Below are 19,506 nucleotides of genomic sequence, written 5' to 3'. Positions count from 1 at the left end.
AAACAATGACAAGCTATCCTTACAGAACTCCCCAGCGTGATCAGGCCTTGTTTTCCAATTGGAGACGTGCTTTAGATGGAATGGAGATACTTTGTGACTCAGGCATTTGAGAAAGAACCCCAGGTAAAAACATTAATCTGGCTGATAACCCTGTTGCCCTGCATGGCAACCTGGATCAGAAGCTTCAATGGGCCCTTGTTGGTGTATCAGGTCTTTTGTGCCTCAGTCACTGGGGTGAAATAATCACTGAAAGCTCCTGTTTGGGGGCTGGAGTTTTTCTTTCCATTACCATCAGGAAGTCTTTCCTCAAAACACATAAAGAAAGTTCTGGACAACAGACAGTCATTTTCTAGCTGAGTTATTGATGTGTGGAGTCAAAATTCTTTCTGCCTACAGCCCAAATAAGCTACAATTGTGAGAAATAGGTTGTATTATAATCTCCCACTCCAGGAGGAGGCTGGGTAATTTCAAAAACAAGTAACTTTTAAACGATCTTGGAAACTCACCAACCCAGAAAATGAGATTATCCTCGGCTAAGAGCTGTCCTGGCACCTACAGGCAGCAATAAACCAGCCACCACCTAAAGTCTGACAGAACAAACGGGGTCTGACAGAGCAGCTGTTCTCAGTCCTGGTCCTTGGGGATTACACTTTTACTGGTTTTCCATTCTACAAGCATATTCATTGCAGTCACCTGGTGTTGCAGGCGTAAATCACTTACTGATTTGGTGTCAGGAGCTATACGACTAGGAACTGTAATTGAGAGCCTTTGTAACTTTATAGGCACCCTAAAACACTGCTTAAAAATTAGAGATCTTCCTTTCAGACCTGTGTCCATTAGGTGTTCGGTAGTGTCTTATTTCTATGTACCTTGCAAAGCTGAGACAATATGACCATTTATAATGCAGCTTTAATGGATTTTAATAGGGGATACATATCCAGCTATTTTGAAAAACAGGAAAACACATCATGTTTTGGTTTTAATGATATAAAAGGACTAGAATGCAATGCCACTGTAAGTCATGTTGCATTTGTGTAATGTGGTAATTGCTCAGCTAATTATATTGATAGGCTTTACAGTATCTATATATATCCATCAGTGTTGGTCAGTGTTGGTCATTTGTGCATAATGGCTCTTTGGGTCTCTTATGTGCTGTGGTTAATGCTTTCCTGTGAAGTTAAATGTAATTTTATATGCACTATAGTGGAGTGATGTGAGGGTTAGCAATGTTGCACCGACTGTTCTGAATGTTATTATGCCTAAAGATTGTGGATTCTAATATGCTGTGATGCTCTTAATTTTAATAATAATCTTAATTTAATTTGGTGTTTCTTTAAAACTCTAAAATAAAAAGATCAGATTTTGGCTACTAGGTTGTTTTGGCTTCGATAATATGTATCAAATGAATTACAAAACACAATGCTGTTTTTGATGAACAAATGTTTGCGTAAGATGTTCTGTCGGTGGTGATACTAGTTTGGCACTGTTTGCCGACAGAAACATTTTATATCAACTCTTTTAATGGATTAATGCTTTTTAAAAATGTAGCCGCAAGCAGCAATGATTGGGATCCAAGCAAGTTGTGAAAAATGCAACATTTGAAATTTTCAGAGAAGAACAGGTGCAGACGACTTGAGAGATTAAAGTGGTAAAAGAATTTGGACAGAAATGCAAACTTGATTTTTACAGTATAACCTTGAGACATTATACAGACAGTCATTATATGTACCTGACTACTGGGTGACATGTTCAACCCACCTGCGACATTTTGTGTTTCCAAGTTTTAAAGTTTAAGCGGCACAAACACTTTGTAGCAGAGAAAAATAAGAAGAAAGTGTCACGGGATCCAAATAAAACGGAGACCTTATACTCAGTATGATCTGAACACCCCCATTGTCAGCAAGTCTGACTCAGTCACCTGGGGATTTGAATGCTGGAACTTCTGCAGAGTAGCTGACTTACTGACTGAGCTACTGGAGAGAGGCTCTTTCTACACACTTCCTCACAAGTTGAGGTAGTGACATCACATGTGCCAGACCCGGATATTTTTGTCAGTTTAAACTTAAAACGCTTACAACTGTCAAGATGTTGGTGAGAAAATTCTGAAAAAAATCACCCATCATTCTGCTGGTTTTGGGTGTGTTGTCAATTATTTTGATTGCATTTGATCCAACACTGAGTAAAAAAGAAAATGTTGTGAATACTGTACTGTAAGTTATGGCGAGATACTGAATATCACTGCAGACTCACCGTTTGACAGATCTAAAAACCGCTTGAAACCCTTGATGTCGGCCATCTAGAGAAAGATTTTGTTGATTTTGGTAGCATTTGAAAAAAGACTAGTGGCGATGTAGATGTTAATTGAATTAGCATATTCTGGAAAAATATAGAGTGACCGACTTCTGAGTTGAGCATAGGTTGCAGTGAGGCAAACGTCTGTCACATATCAGTGGATGTGCTGAAAAAATGAGTTCACTGGGATGAGTTCACAAAAGTAGGTTTTAGAGAAAAGTTGCATAATTTGACATTTTTTGAGCAGAAGACCAATGAAACAAAGATGCAGATTAAACCAGAAACTGAAATACTGAAAGAAGTTGGATTTTATCTCTAAAGAGGTTTGCACAAAGTAGTTTTCGAGATAATTGCAAAAACATACAGTTGGTTGTTATAGCGCCACCATGAGGTCTATGTGTGCCATTTTTTTAGTAGTTGGTGGAATTTGCAACCCACCTGCCAATTTTGGTGAGTTTTCGTGCAGCAATTTTTGCTGGTCAAACCATGGGCATCACCAGACACTTTTTACTGGGGCACGTGCTCTAGTATTCATGCTCTGTGCCCCAGTAACAAGGTCCAGACACCTTGGCATCGTTTTTTGGATGTGTAGGGATCCGCAGTCAAGTTAGCATTAAACATCTGCAACATACGGTCAAGTTAGCAATAATAAAAACGCAACGTCCAGTTACGCAACATGAAACGCCCGTTGCTACTGTTGTGATACGTCGTACAAAAAAACTAGTCAAAAGTGAAAGCGAGCATCTACAACATTGATGTGAGGATGACGAGGGACTATCCTTCTGGGCTCAAGAATTTTCGGGAACAGCAGTCAGGTAAACTTGTGTTCTCTCCTCTCAAATCTGATGTCAGCAGAACAGTAAGTTAATGTGTTAGCTGCAGTGAATCTGTCTGTCTGTCCTGCTAACCCAGCTGGGAAGTGCATCTTGCTCTGAAATACAACTTTTTATTACGTTTGATAACCGCCGACCGGCGACAGTGTTTATAAACTTCACCTCGGAAAATGTAACCGCGTTGCACGTGCAAGATGTTTAATTTGCGCATTCCAGCAGCAACATAAGTGGGACCAGTCCACACAAGACACAGGTTTGACGGCACTCCTCATAGCAACTCATCATTTTAAAACAAGACAGTAATTATCTGTCTCTCAGTCAAGTTTATATGCAACTCTGTACTAATGCACGATGGAAAGCTGTGGATTCATATTGACTATCGATTATTGAAATGTTGATTAGCTGGGCAGACATGGCATGTAGATGCACATCTCTCAGTAAATAATAAACATCACATATTCAGTCAAGTCATATAGAATTTCACAATTGAAAATGTATTAAAGGAGTGGCCCTGATTGAGCTGATAACATTAATATCTAGCAAGTATTGTTATCAATAAATTACAGGGGCTATGCTTGTCAGTAGATGCTGGATCATCAGCCAGTACGAGCACAGACCCAGTACAGACCTCTTTAGCAGGTCCCACAGACCCAGGTGAAATACAGGTAGCCTCAGCCAGTAATGGAACAGTAAATTGGCCCCAGTCTTAAGAGACTTTATGAGGACTGAGTGAGTGAGCAGAGGTCCATTCAAACCAGCACTGGATTTTTCTAGAATAGGTTTCCATTCAGACTTATTACAGAGACAGACTGTTAAAGGAGGGAGGATTGCAGTGAGAGTACTGCTGTGTCAGGTGTGACTGTGCAGCAATGGCAAATTGTTCACATGGCTCATGAGTCAGGTAGGAGGGCACCATAGCAGAATTTTTCTTAGGTTCCAGGGAGGTCAGGACCGGCTCTGGTGGTGGTAGGTATGTGTGCTTATGATCTGGTCAAAGCTTGTTCTAACATGGCAGTGCAAATAATAATGGGTTAAGCGAGGGAAGCTGGTAAAGCAAATACTAACAAATTTCATACACTTTATGTCTGGCAATGCCCCTGGCCCAAACACTTTTAGTGGAGAAAAAGAAGAAAGAAAGAAAGTGAGAAAGAGAGAGAAAGAAAGAAAGAAAACAAAAACAATAGGGCTCCAGCAGCTTCACTGCTTGGATCCCTAATAAACAGTCTGATTTCCCCACATCTGTGTCATTATTTAGATAGAAACTGATTTAAATACAAAATTGTAGCTTTTCTCGTAAGCACACTGACATAGAGTTACCAAAGCATCCTGGGACCAGTCAGAAGACCAGTCAAATGTAACTTTTTTGTGGTTTCTTCTTCCTGACAGTGTGTGTATTGATCCAATTACCTGAAAGTCATGCCAGTGTTTGTCGGTCTACCTCTCTGACTTTTTTTCCACAGTGTTTTCTTTGTCCACCTGCCCACATGTGTCAGTCTCCCTGCCTCCACAGTCCATGTCTCTGTGCATCCCGATCCTCTTCCCCTCCTCTTATGTCGACATCTCACATTCATTACCGCGTGGCCTTGGCTCAGTCTGCTCTCTTCCCTTCTGTGGTGCTCAATTACTCTGTCTTCCTGGGGCAAGCACTAGTGTCAAGCCACTGTAATGACTTTCTGATTATCTGTCTTTATGTGATGAATGAGATGGAAATGTACCACCACGGCCAAACGGGGCTGGCACTATGCCAAGCTGCCACACTATAGTCAGGGCGGATGGGAGCAGGGAGGGGTAAGCAACAAAACAAATATGATTATATTGTAATACAGATGCAACTGTGTGGCAACTCACGGAGTCATGCTCAATTTTGGTATTATAAAGGCTGTGATAAAATGTATTGTTTACGACATAACGTGGAAAACAACTGTTCAAAGTCATCAAGTCTTTAATTAATCAACCAGTATATCTCAGGCAAAGTCTTCATGAGAAATAAAGTCTTTGTACCATACCATTGAGACATGGTCTTAACCTCTACCTGGGTGGACATGCTCTGTGTGCAGATTCAACTGGGAGGACTCGCCCTGAGTCAATAAAACACCCAAATCAAGGACAAAATCACCCACCATTTTAGCATCTAAATCTGTGGGGCTCACATGATGTAAAGTGATTGTTGAAGCTTGACTTTGACCTTCTAAAACTCCTATTGATTTTCTCCTTTTCTTCCAGATGAGTGTTGATGCCTGCTCAGCCTCTAATGTGCTAGAGGTGAAAAATGAGGTTGACGCAGACATGGTTAACTATAATGCCAAGGCGGATGCCACCCGATAGCAGCCAGACACCTGAGAGAGCAGGCCTGGGTCCAGCTCCCCACTCACCCCCCTCTCCACTTATATTATTCATCCCTCTTTCAAATGCCTTTTATGCTGCTCAATTACCCCTCCAGCGGCCCAGTGTGGACACTGTAATGACATTCTGATTATCAGTCTGTAAATGAGAAATGAAATGAGTGTGTGATGCCGTGCCAGGGGAAGAATGGAACGGCTAGAAGCCTTTCAAAAATGGAAGCTGTGGAGGAGGGTGGAGGGAGGACAGAGGGAGGGATGAGTGCAGCACTCTGGTGATCATCGACAAGACGATAAAAAGAGGAAACATTTTGTAACACACTGCAAATGTATGAAATTACACTTTAGAATTTAATTGCCCCCTATTCAAGGCTTCACCGTGTGCTTTAACAATGCAAGGAGATCCTTTATGTTTTCAAACAATCAGTCGGGTAGACAGAAGCGGTGTTGCAATTGAAAATATGTCCAATCATCTCTGAGAGCTTAAACAGAAGATATCCTCTTCATATGCTGAATTGGGCTGAATGGAGAAATAAAATGTCCCACTTGCACCGCTTGTAACTTAAATATTAGACTACACCTGTCTCTTTGGCTCGTCAAACATTGAGCTAAAATGGCAAATGCCTAGAAAAAGAAAATACCATCACCTCGAGATAAGACATTGTTGAAACAAATTTACCACTCCAATGAAAAAGACAGGGTCAAAGTTTACTCAGTAAATGTATATGTAAATGAGAGTCAGCACACCATACTGTACCTCAACTATGACTGCCAGTGAGTTTAATGAAAAATAAATGTTGATTCAAGTCCGTTTCGGTGAAGGATCCTTACAGATTCTGACAAATACTGTAGTTAATACAATGTTTAATGTGTAATTTTTTTCAAAGCCTTTGTCCCCTGCTCTTTGTAAAAGGACATCAATACCTGTCTATTTCTGGCTCAGCCATCTAGAAAGTTGTCTATCCGATTTGCTTTTTATAGCTCCATGAACTGCCTTTCAGTAGCAATTACCCAAAGTTGTTCTTGTCCAGGTTTATCTGGCAATAAAATGCAACTCTGGGCCATCTCTGTGTTCATTAGATCTGCAATCTAACTGGCCCACTAAACTACAGTCACTTCATTCTGGAGAGTCTCTCTCATTTCGGCCCAATCAACACAAATGCTCAGCAGCCCCAGACTGCTGTTTAATAGGATATTAACATCCTGATCAATCACCTTAATTGATATTTTTTAGGCATTAACGCTCTCAAACTCTAACAGATGTAATTGTCAGATAGGGAGTGGGATCCCCATCGGCAGTAATTGGGCCATTATGGATGCAGGCATGACTGAGAGATTTAGAATGCCAATGACATGGGAGATAGATAGAGCCAGGGCCTTTGTGGGTGGATCTGTATATCACTCATGCTTGGGCACCGGGGATTGCCTGCTAAAGGGCTGGTCTAAATTAGCTGGGAATGCACTCAGATGTGATTTTAACAATACTGCACCTGTGTGCACAAAAGTATGTGCGAGTAAATGTGTAATGGGTGTATTTTCTCTTGTCTGTGCCAGGGTGTCAGCCCAAAAGTTCCCGGTGTGTCAGTGGCAATGATGCCATATGGCATCTTGTGTCGACTGCATTTGCGTTGTGTGTCGTGCCATTAGAGCCAGGCGCCGAGGAGTGACTTTGGCATCTTCATTAATCCTGGCTAACTCCTATGTGCCACGGAGCCCAGTTCCACGAGAGCCTGCTGATGCTAGCACAATGTCACATAGCTCACTCAGTCACTGCTCCTTTCCACTTCAGTGCACGGTAGGAGGAAAGGGACCAATTGTTTGCAAAATACCTTTCATTACTCCATTGGCTGAGAGCATTCGAAGTGAATTTGTGTGAATTATTGCCCATAGCTGATTTTATGAAGAAGAATTTTCGTAAGTGCACTTTGAAGATGCCTTTTATTGAAGCTCAGTAGAAGTAAAGCACTGAAAAAAGGATTGCAGAGGCTACGTAGGAAAATAAACCCGTGTCAAGTCAAGTCAAATTTGCAACATTCGGCACTTAACATGCATGTTTTTTGAGGTCAGGATCAGGCATTGAACAGATGGAACTGTGTTAAATGTCCGATTCACACAACTGAGGACTATGAGTCGTACTTCTATAACAGCTAAGAGTGTTTTCTTCATATCAAATAACTGATTTTGTTATAAAACAAAATTTTTGTCAATTGTATTGAGCATTTCTTGTACACAATATCCACATATACACTAGATCCCTAATCTCTCAGCACTCGAGAAGAATATACATTTTATGGATTCTTAATGAGTAATGCTTTGATCATATGTAGCATGCTTTGTACAGAAAAGCACTGCCTGGAGCACTTTCTTGTTAGGGGTAAAAAAAAGTGAAACACACGTCTTGTTTCCATAACAACAGGCTGCTAATTTTAGTTTACCTGTTGCCGTGTTGTGGGCATGTTAGGTTATTTAACCATGTTTAATTATTATAACAACAAATTTCTCAACTGGTACTGTCTCCATGTTGGGAATGTGGGGAAAATGAAACCCAGCTTTCCTCTCGGTAAATTTAAATGTTTGCCAAAAAAGCATTTAGCGGCACACACATAAAATGTGATGGAAATGCTATGAGTGAACACATCCTAAAACAGAGAAACACTCCGACTGAGTATATTTCACATTTAACTAGCAACTTAACACCAGCTGAACATCTTTTGTTTGCCGACCAGTGGTTAAACTTGTCACCTTGCTGCAGTGATGAAGAAGTGTACTCCAGGGTGTGTCAGTACACTGTGACATCATTCACGGTTGTGGTCATGAATCGCTCTGAATCATTAAAACATATATAGTAGATCACAATGAATTACTTAAAACATATAGTGCATGTAAACTAGTGTCAATGGAATCATTTTTAGATATCTTTTAAAGAGGCGGTATTATGCTTTTTAGCTTTTTCCCCTCTCCTTTATGGAGTCATATATCTTTTTTGTGTCTTTTTAATCTTTTTTGTAGGTTTACAAAGTGAAAAAACCCAAAGTCCAGCCCGAAGGGAGTTCCCATCTCCCACAGAAAACTCTGCTCTGAACTGCCTGAAAACAGCTCGTTTGTAGTCCAGCCGTTTCCCTTTCATCCCTGTGACACACGGATGAAAGCAAAACGAACGTCATATAACGCTCGCCAAGCGGCTAGTCCGACACGCCCTCAAAAACACCGGTGGAAAAACACTGAGCTGCAGCACACACCTTCCAGACACTAGCCACACTCCACGCAGCCAATGGACATAAAGTTGTTACTGTGATGTAGAGAGAGCTCAGTTAAAACTTTATGGATGAAAGATACTTTTGTGACAGATTAATAACTCACCACTCTAAAACTCTTGCTCCAGTCCATGTTGTTAAGCTGGTAATGAGAACATATACAGCTGAACCGAAGCCCTGTTTACCGGCTTCTCGCTGACCCGCCCTTCTCTGCTTCTGATTGGCTAGTAGTCCTTAACTAAGAACTGCGCATGTGCAGTTCCCAACAAAGATCATTTAGAGACAAGATGTATCACTTCATAGCTAAAACAAAGCCTTCAACACAGGGTGAAAAGAGAAGCTGCAGCAATGTACAGTATGACAAAAACATGGTGTTTTTTGAAAATTAAACCATGTAAACCTGTTCTGGTACAACCCCTGAATAGGATTTGGAACCTGAAAATGAGCACAATACCACCTCTTTAACTATAAATACTGGGGTTATTTGGGATGGCACGCAGTTGAATCCCTACTCAATCAGCTCAATTCTATTTTCGTAAAACACTGCTTATTTTAAATAAAATACAAAATAGAACAGTAAAAGAATAAAAATACATACATTTTTACAACGTCTGGGCCTATGTATTTGATTCAGTGTAATGTGGACTCACTTTTACTCTCTAAATCCCAAAGAGTTAGCTTTCAGAAAATACCAGGATCATGGCTGTTTTCAAAGGGGTATAAGAGAAGTACCCATTTAATATTGGGTATATTATTTCTGGGCTTGTGTACAAAATGGGAGTGGTTGTTATGGAGTTTACTTATTTACATAGTATAAAGTATATCAGTACTATTTTCTGTACTCCTATGTAAAGTCATGTATCATTCTGATGTGTTGTTAGGAATTCATTATTCTTACTCAGTTGATGCTTTTTTTGCTTATTTCTTGTATCCTGGCTGGGGCTTTCATGCATTACAATAGGAAACACTCCACCCATCAACCCAACCTGTCACTTGCTGTTGTTATCTGCTGAAAAAGCACACGTTTTTTAAATGTTTCTTATGCTGATTCATTAACTTTTAATTAATCCTTATCAAGATTTACACATGACTTTTGAATTTTAAATCATTTGAATCATTATGCTGTGCTTAGAACACATAGCAGTGTTTTCCTAGGATCCCACTGGGGTTTTGTGCTTAATTTCCCCGCCCACCATGACACGGCTTTTTGACTAAGCAGGAAACCTGCTCTGAACAGAGCCATCACACAAGGTCAATTGTATTTGTCAGATTGTGTCTAACTGAACCTATCACGTTATCTCATTGTTTTTCCTTTAGGGCCTATGCATCTGTTCCAACTAGCAAATGAGCCCAGAAAAGAAGACAGTGCTGACAGTTTTCCTGTCGCTGTATTCAGGTCACAGTGTCTGGTAGTTAGATAGGCAGATCAGACTGCTTCAGTGCCGGAGGAGACTCCTCTGTCTGGAACATCATTTTTAGCATATGAGTGATCAGTTTATGCTAGACTATATTCAAAGTATTCTGTGTGTAATGTGTATTTTCTGAAAACATTTCAAACCTGCACCTGTCGTACGTGTCAAGCTTCTGAATCCACAACTTTAAAGTTCTACCGTGCCGCAAAAAGAGAGAGACTGGCAGTGTAGGAGGGGTGGGGGTTATTTTTCTGGGGTGCGCTCACAAAATTGTTCTGAGCATAGGAGACATTTTCTTCATTTTTCCTCTTCGTTTTTGTTTTAGATGTTCTGTTGCAGCGACTGTCAAATACTTTGCCCGCGTTATTCATTTTTAGGGAATCCCCATCGATTGGGAAGGGAAATGGGACCCGTGGCAGGCCCATTCAACAAATTGATTTACTTTTTTCAAGTCTTCTCATGAAGCCGTGAAAACAGTGATGCGTGTTTGAACCTTAGCTTGATGGAGCTTCAGAGTGCAGTTCTATTGGTAATTGGGAGGGTTGTAACCTCCAACGGCCCACCCACGGGCCGTAAGGTCCTGGCGGCAGCTTTCAGTATGTGCACACAGCTGCTATGTTAACTGATTTGAATGTTAACGTCATTTTGAATCAAACAACTACGATAGCTTATATTCAAATTAGCCGCTGAACTCTAACCTTTCAAGTGACACCAAATCCGACCCAATAGTAGCTCACATGTTCCTTTCCCAGCCTTCAACAGCCAACGAGAGTCCACGCTGTAAGGAAGGGCCAGCCCCTATTATTTCGTGAGTAGGCCGAGCCAATTGCAAGCAATTGTGCCAATGACTTGCACTTCGTGTAGCCAATAAAATTCTGAAAATTATGATATCCAGCTTTCAGTAGGAAGTTCATGATCTACCAGCAAAAAACACATCTGCATCGAGCCACCAGCTGATACGGCGTGATGCAGCAGCAGCCACCTGCCGCCAAGGGGCGGTGCTGTTTTAGAAAAAATACACTAAGACATACAAAACCTGTGTCAAATAGTCATTTTTCATGGTATTGGTATGAAACTTAAACTATGACTAGGTAAGGCTTTAAGCTGTGGCCCTAAAGTCCCAGCTGTAGTTGTCTGCATGCATTTGTTAGCAAGCATTTTCAAGCGGAAATTAAAAATATATTAGTTTTAGTGTATTTAAACTTATATTAATCAATTCCAGTAGCACTTACAATCATTCTGACTTTTGGGTTACACGCTCCAGAGTGTTATCTTTCAGAGAAGCCCAAAACCAGGCATATAGCCCACTCCAAATGGTTCAAGAACTACATTCAATTTACTTTGGATATAACTTGGATAGGCATTTTGCATGAAATTTACAGGAATGTTAAGAGGTTTTAACCTGATGGATTTTACATGAATGCTGTACATCTTGTTTGTGTTTTTGGTCCGAGGTTTTTACTAAGCAAAATAACCCCTGATTGGGATAAAGGCTGTCATGACATGATCGAAGAGCAGGTTCTTCTCTTTACCATGTGCGTAATCCCTAATCTCTTTATTTTATTTCTGAAGCTCTAAAAGTTGTATTGTTGGGTTTGGGCAAGAAATTCAACTTGATTAAAATTGATCAATATCATGTGACTAGTGTGAAAGGTCACATGACCAGATTATTTTACTTCCTGCTTGCACATCTGGGAGGAGATGCCTTCCTCAGACTACTACAAAAAGAAGAAAGTAAAACACCTTAATTAACAGATAGAATTATCATATATCATATTTTGTACATCATTTCTACTACTTCCGATATATTTTTAGAATTATACTCCTGCATATATATTTGGCTCATAAGAGGTGTAAATTTTTTAACGGTCACAGTTGTGACCTGTAGTATAACACAGTGTCTCAATTGAAAACACAGGTTTTGGTTGTTATCCTAGTTATCAATTGTTTATTTTCACACATTTTGAAACTATTAGACGTGTTGGACCTCCTAGACATACATGACCCCTGAAGTGCTGTGAGCAGCATCACTGTCATTCCTACCTTTGAAAAAGTGGCAATTGAAAGTTATTGTGATAGTGATAGCTCAGATACGTAGACAATTGAATGGCAGTCTAGAGGTAAACTATCTGGAGGATGAGGCAGATGTTCATGAGAACCAATTGGTTTGAGATATCAATTGAGGGGTAGCGATGGAGCAGCGGCAAAGACACATGCCTTTGGTGTGAGAGATTTCCACTGTGACACATCCACCAATGTGTCCCTGAGCAAGACACTTAACCCCTAGCTGCTCCAGAAGTGTGTGATCTCTCACATACATAGCAATTTAAAGTAGTTTTGGATAAAAGCGTCAGCTAATTGAATACTTATTCTTAGTTATGTAAAATACGTATTCAGTGGAAACCAATCTGAACATGGATGAGTTGCTGACTTTCTATGGGGTTCTTCTCACATCTTCTCACATAACAGTTCTGTCCTACAGCTGCACATGTCTTGGTCATATGACCCTGTTTTCTACAATGAAGCAATCTCAAATGCAATGAGAATGAATCGCTTTGATGAGATAATGGACTCAGAAGTGACAAACGATTCTACAAAGTATGGACCAATCAGTGATCCCTATATGAAAAAAAACACATAAATGATCAAATAAGAGATGAAGAGAAGGAAAAGGGGTGCCAAGAATATAAGAAGAAAGGTAACTAGATCCACTAATAATCAGTGAATCATCCACACTGTAGGAAAGTGGGTTGATCCGATATTGTGTCAGTGTGTGTTTTTACCATGGAGAATGTCATATTACAGAGAGAAGTGACAAACACCTGCCACTGGTTGATTGCATAGAGAAAATACAGAGAAAACACTCAAAATCAGAGTAAAATTAAATAAAGCCATTTCCCTTACCTCTGGTGTAAACATGATAAAAGGTTTTACAACAGGGTGATGTCAACATTTGCACTGTTTCTTCGTAATGTTTTGACAGGTGTCAAGCAAAACTCCAGTTTAAAGTTGCTCTTCTTTGTCAGCACTGAACTTGGTGAGAATACATCAGAGATAAGCACATTCGTCTGTATGAGGGCATTCTTTTAGAGACGGGCAGAGTGCTGTCTGACTTTGCACATTTGTCTTCTGCAATGAGGCACATCAGCAGTTCATCTTGATAACGGAAAGGGCTATGTGAGCGGATTTGGTGAAATAACCTTTTGTGAATATAATTTGAAAAGCAATGTCTGTGCGTGGGGGGTGTCAATAAAAAGAGGGGAAGAAAGGAATGATTTTATCATCAAACATTTTATCTCAGTGCCTTTTGTGCAGCTGACCTGTGCCTCATAAAATTTCTTGATTGACTTTTTGCAGTGTGTTCTTTCTGTGTGCACAGTTGTTTGGGGAAAGTTTTGTAGTTCAGTTGATATATAACATCCTTGGTAACAAGTTCATTGTCAGTGTGGACAGTGCAGTGCTCTCAAAGACATGGGTGGGGATACGGTGCAGTGTATCATTAGAGGACAAAAATAATGAAGTAGTGCTCAAAGTTTTTTTTTCGCAATGCATCCAAGATCTGTTTGTTATGTGAATAGGACAGTGAACATGTAACGGATAGAACCAGTGAGTAGCCAAATGGAACCCTCTTCAGCCAATTAGAGTCCTGGAGGGGGCAGTACAATTGATCCCCATGGTAACACAGATGAAGGGCACAGTACTCTGTACCTCCTCCTGCTCCTTCTCTGTACCCATCTTTTCATATGGAAATGTACTCCATTGTCCTCAGCTCCTCCAGCAGAAATGGCTTCCCAGGGAAATGGCGTCCTCATTCGTGGAAGGAGGTGTTTTCTAGAGGAGTAGTATGAGTAGGGGAAAAACAGTACTCGAAGAGCACCAGAAATAAAATTTGTGATGATGGAAAGATCGGCTCAGAAGAGGACTTTGTTTACTAATTTAACATGCTTTTAAGAAGTTGTAAAATGTACTGGGCAGAAGAGGAAAGTAATGATTCAGAAATACATTAGCACATGCATCAAAATGAGACAGCTCCATTAGCATGACTGTGTCATCAAACCTGGCATATAAGACCTGCCTGGAAAATAGATGACTTTTGGAACCAAAACATATGTGAGTCACAGGTTATTTATACAAATTTTTAGACACAGCAATGCAGGTTAAACTCACTCCAGTGGTCAATTAGAAAGGGTCAATGTGTGTCGTCCAACTTGGGTTGAACACAGGTCGGACACAGCCTGGCTTTGGAAAGCAGCCTGCTTGCTTTTGATGGATCATTGAGAGATCTACCAAGAGAGAAACTGAACGGAGACTTAACTTAATGTAGTGTATTGATTTTAAATAATCTAATTCTGTGTAATTATAGTTTGTCACGTTATGCATATCCTGTATACAAGGATATTTTAATTGATCTGCTGTTGACAAATGTATCATTCAAGTGTGCATCATAATGCATATGTCAACAATAGTGTAATCATAGAGAAAGGTGCTATTTTTGGATATGCTCTTTTTTTCTTGTCCTGAATAGTTATAGTATAAAAGCATATGTGCATAAAATGAGTGCTGCATTGGTCTACATTTGCCTGTATAAAAGATTTTTTTAAAGTGTTTTTTGTATGCAAGTTTAAATACAAATTGCAAACAAATATATTTTGTCATGAAAGTACAGACAAAAAATCCAGGAAAAGCAATAAAGCACAGTTTAAAAAGGAGTCCACATATCAAACATACTGCAAATTTCCCCCCATGATTTCACTGCAAACAATGCCTCACATTGTTTACTGACATTGTACAGTTTACTGTTTTGGAAACAAAGGACTTAACATTATGGAGCAGATTCTTATGAAGTGCCCTGGGGGACATAATTCAAACTTTCTCTCAACTCTCTCATCTCTCAATAACCCTTGTGAAACCTCATACCACATACACAAGTGAATTTAGAGGAATGCATTAGTGAAACCACACACGCACCAAAAAGTTCACTCGCATGTGTGGAGAATTTTCACTTGTGTTAAAGTTCTTTCAAAAGGTCAGGAACATATGTTGAGAGTGTTACATAATGAGTAATTGTTCTTTATATTAGCATTTTATTGTCTTAATGTTTTACGTTAAAAATAGAAAGCTGCTCCCTGAAACATAAACTCTTACATTAATTTAACACATTTTATTTCTAGTAGTTCGGAAAAATAATTACTAAAACAAATCTAGTAGTATTATTTTCAACGCTCATGGTAGATTATTCTATCAGTAAGGGAAACATATCATATTAATGACAAAGAACAGTACAGTAGAGGAAAGCTTGTCCTCGTGAAGTCTATGTAGACGTTATAGCTCAGTCATAAGATTCTCAGCCACACAGAAGATCTGCTTTGATTCCTGGACATCACTGTAAAAGTTTGCTTAAATACCTCTTCTAATTTTACAGAATATGCTCCCTGTTACAATGTAATTGTTTGGAATTAACGGATTTCAATTGTGTGTGTGTGTGTGTGTGTGTGTGTGTGTGTGTGCAGTTTTCACTGTGTGTGAGAGGTACATTTCAAACTTTACTATTGTCCCTGACTTTGCACAGCTCAGGAGGATTTAGTTGGAATCACTAGACCTTTTTCTCACCCCGCCTTTCCTGAGACACTCCAATAGCCTTATATAATATATTTTGACTTACTGCGCTAATTGGAACTCTAAAGTTTGTTTCCAAAGTAAAACAACATGCTTGCAATTTTTAGGAACAATTCAAAATCAGAGAATACACAATGGTAACCCTTCTAACTTTCCAATACCAGTTTGACAACCTTTAGGCTACTGATGGCCACTTGAGGTAAATTGCTTATTGAAAAATCCACAAGAAATTAAAATAGCTTTTTATGCCCCATTCATCACATGTTATTAGCACAGACTCCCATTCCTGCTTACGTCTGGCACAGCAGGGTGAGAAACACTCAGGCCTTTACCAAAATAATGACAGACCTTTCTCTATAATGGTTTTTTGTGTGTACACCTATGTTGATCTCAGTGTGTATATCTGAGAGACCAAATTTAGGCCTGTTAATGTGTGTGTCTGTGTGCATGCATGTGCTTACCAATGCAATTAGATGACCACACCACAGTACAAAAAGCAATTACATCCCCAGCTCCCCCTCAGCTGAATTCAGCTGCAGTGAATGTGGACTTTTAAGAGAGCCTGGGGTGATCCGGCAATTGGAGCACGAGACGGAAATGGGGTGAGAAGGATGAAAAACAGGAGAGGAAAGGGATAGGTATGTGAGTGAAAGCGCTCAATCTGGACGAGTGGCGATGTGCTATAATGGCTGCAGAGCGAGGCAATCTTGGAGAGTTGAATATTGTTGAAAGTGCTAAGATAGAATGGTAAAAACAGAGCTTAGTCTGAGCGGAATGCTACTGGAAAGCAGAGGTCACACATCCTCAGTCTGCTCTGTGTGAGCTATCTCCAACTATTTCGTCCTTCTGTATTTGTGCTCCTCAGGTGGTGTCAGGATGGGTCAGCGACCATGAGTCGCCTTTACCACCACAAGAACCCAACAACAACCCAAAGGCAGTTGCAGCATAGTTTTAGGTTTGTGAGCACACAACGATGGGAGAACAGAAGGTGCAACATTCAAATGTCAGATCAAAGCTTGCAGGAGGGCAGAGGATGAAAAGATTGTGGCCTTGATCTTTGAGACACGTAAGCCAAAACACATGCACATACATTGGAAGCCAAACGGATATATTACCTCCATACTGTTCATCCAGATGGTTTGAGTCCAGCTTAACAATTCTGAAGGACGCAAGAAAAGATGTGGGGAAACTGATTTTTTAGATAGCTATACATAGGTATGGGTAATGCAGGCAGTCAGCTGTATCAAAGTAAATTAAAGTCAGTTTTATTTATGTACTAGGCTAAGAATATTATTGTGGGAAAGTGGTTAAATTTTGTTTTTGTTTTCACTGTATAAAATAGAGCATTTTATTTTAAAATATTGATTTATAAGTTTCATGAAAACTCCTGCACACAGCTCTTGCTCAGCATCACAATTTACTGATCGTACTAACATTTCATCAAAAATATTCTTTGTGTCCAGGTGTGGGACAATTATTCTCCTGTGGGAGTTGTCATGGAAATTGTACATTTCCCGGTGGTGTGTTGAGCAAATAAAAGAATTACAACAACCACCGTCTTTTAGTATTTATTAAAGGAGAAAATAAGAAGGAAGTACTAAAACAATCATCAGCTGGTCCAGAGACCTGCCACCTAGGGCGGCTTTGAGCGTCTGGCTTGGAGCAAAGCTATGCATGATCATTTAGACAGTCCAGGTTTCTATGTTTTGGGGAACAGAGATCCTCCCCCAGCATTGAATAAACATTTGAGGAGAGGAACAGCAAGAAAGGAAAACAATAAACACTTCCACACTTCCATATATATATGTATCTATATAGATATATAGATATATGTATGTAAAACAAATGTACAAATACTCTGTTATACAAGATGTACACACTACTTTACATTTTAAAAAAGTGTCATTTATTCAGTGTTGTCACATGAAAAGATATAATCAAATATTTACTCGGTCACACAGAGAATTATATATATATTAAATCACAGGAGTGTCTCTCAATAATTGACAGGGTCATATGTACAATCTGTCACATTATATTCCATATATAAGAAAAAGAAAATGAAAAGAGAGACAGGAACAAGTGAACCACTGCAACACCTAACTAAGTCTCTTTACAAGAATATTTAAAGAAATTGCACATCTGATGAATGAGTCGGCCTTGCGGCTTACATAAGTCATTCAAAGTTGTTTTATCATATGGACTACCTGTGTCATGAGTGTAGGTCTATAAAATAACCAAACTCCTTAGAGCATGACATTGCCATTGTATCTCTTTGTTGAATCCTTTGCAAATTAAATATCCAGTAGTTGAGTTCAATGTTACCCCCTCCCTCTGGCAGAGTCACCTTTTCAGTGTACTGGAACCTAAATGATGAGATGTCATGTTTGAAGTCATTGTAGTTGAAATCTTTTCTCCTTATAGTTCTCTGCTTTAATGAATGTGATATCTTAGCAGCATGTGATAGCCCACATGCACTTTGTACTTTGTACTTTTCTTTACTGATTTCACATTAGCATAAACAGAATGTCTCTGAGATTACTTCCTCTTCGACCAAGAATGGATTTCAAATCCATGGATACTGCTGGGTCTGATGATAATATATGCCAGTGTTTTTATTAATCAAACATCATGGTGTATTGGTGTATCTATGGGAAATCTTTTGGAACATTAATTTCTTGATTTCTGTCAAGCTATATGGTAGGCTTCCTCCATACAATCACTTGTATAACCCCATTCTATAAACCTTTGTTTCATATTTACCGATTTGTCAGTAAAATCCTCTGTGGTATGACACATTCATCTGAGTCTGAAAAACTGACTTCTTGGTAGAACTCATTTTAGGGATAATAGCTATTTGCAAGCAATTCGGTGTTTTGATCTGTTTCTTTTCTGTATAAAGTGGTGCATAATGTAGCAGACTTTTTCTCAGCCCACATGTCCAGGAAGTATATTATTTGGTGAACTAGGATTTTTTCACTGAGAACTCTTGTTGAAACTATTGTAATTCATTCAGTCAGTCAGTTATTGAGAAACACTATTTAAGCTCTATGTTGTAAGAATTTTTAAAAACACTATTGAAATGTTCCGAGGGACCAGAATGTTAGCATGATGAATAAATTGTGGTTTGACTGTGCAGTATGTGGGATCTTCTTTCTCAAGACTGAAGCGATACTTTCCAATGCACCTGCATCTGAGATAGTTGGACGTGCAAATATCTTCTTCGAAGAAAAAAAAAGGTTACCTGACAAAGAAGTCGTGTGACTAGGTAATCAGCTCACCTTTACATCTGTACATATTACTTTTGTTTGGTGTGTCTGGCTTTTGCTCATATGAAGGCCTGAGGCAGGTTGAAACATTTCTCGATATACAGTATGTGACAAAAAGGAGTACATGATCCATGTAAGGTAAAAAAAATAAATATATATTAAATTTATGTATATATATGTATTTGTATCTTACCCCCCATTTGGTGCCCCATGTCAGAAGTAGCTGAAAGGGTAGATAAAGCAGATGAAGATGACATCTGAGAATCTATGTCCCATTCGGGTATCCAGTCTTAGAGTATTGAAGCTGGTTCCAGCAGACAGACAAATGCCCCACCAGTTGCTCCTCAGAGATAATGAGCTGCCGAGTGAGATGTTTGCAGGGCCAGAGGGCTGGGATTGGAGTTGCTTCAGTGGCTCTGTATGGAGAGGACCTGGGCTCGGCTCTAAATTAGCGAGCCTTCTGGATCAATGTGGGCTGTAATTAGCTGCTA

The 19,506-nt window shown here is 39.6% G+C and overlaps 1 long non-coding RNA gene across 1 annotated transcript; it reads left to right on the top strand.

Annotated features, from left to right (window-relative positions):
* Positions 1–2,757: 2,757 nt before the first annotated feature.
* On the top strand, positions 2,758–6,320 carry LOC123957891. Its single transcript, XR_006821930.1, has 2 exons — positions 2,758–3,107; positions 5,349–6,320. It is a non-coding gene; the product is annotated as an uncharacterized LOC123957891 (long non-coding RNA).
* Positions 6,321–19,506: the final 13,186 nt, after the last annotated feature.

This window comes from Micropterus dolomieu, linkage group LG19 (assembly GCF_021292245.1).
Source record: "Micropterus dolomieu isolate WLL.071019.BEF.003 ecotype Adirondacks linkage group LG19, ASM2129224v1, whole genome shotgun sequence".
Taxonomy (NCBI): Eukaryota; Metazoa; Chordata; class Actinopteri; order Centrarchiformes; family Centrarchidae; genus Micropterus; species Micropterus dolomieu.
The sequence above is the reverse complement of the archived record's forward strand: the minus strand, read 5'-3'. Positions and strand labels throughout refer to the sequence as shown.